At 46.0% G+C, this 413-nt stretch overlaps 1 protein-coding gene across 3 annotated transcripts in view; it reads right to left on the bottom strand.

The window, feature by feature from the left end:
• Nucleotides 1-413, bottom strand: part of ntng1a (netrin g1a) — a 141952-nt gene that overhangs the window by 15162 nt on the left and 126377 nt on the right. The gene's annotated exons all lie outside the window — the stretch shown is intronic.

Below are 413 nucleotides of genomic sequence, written 5' to 3'. Positions count from 1 at the left end.
CCTGGACCACAGAAACTACACCTGGACCATAAAAGCTACACCTGGACCATATAAAACTACACCTGGACCATATAAAACTACACCTGGACCATAGAAACCACACCTGGACCATAGAAACTACACCTGGACCATATAAAACTACACCTGGACCATATAAAACTACACCTGGACTACAGAAACCACACCTGGACCATATAAAACTACACCTGGACCACATAAACTACACCTGGACCATAAAAGCTACACCTGGACTACAGAAACCACACCTGGACCATAGAAACTACACCTGGACCATATAAAACTACACCTGGACCATAGAAACTACACCTGGACCACGAAAACTACACCTGGACCACAGGAACTATGCCTGGACCACAGGAACTACACCTGGACCACAGGAACTACACCTGGAC

The sequence above is a fragment of the Nematolebias whitei genome, chromosome 20 (assembly GCF_014905685.2).
Source record: "Nematolebias whitei isolate Nwh7 chromosome 20, NemWhi1, whole genome shotgun sequence".
NCBI classification, from domain to species: Eukaryota; Metazoa; Chordata; class Actinopteri; order Cyprinodontiformes; family Rivulidae; genus Nematolebias; species Nematolebias whitei.
The sequence above is the reverse complement of the archived record's forward strand: the minus strand, read 5'-3'. Positions and strand labels throughout refer to the sequence as shown.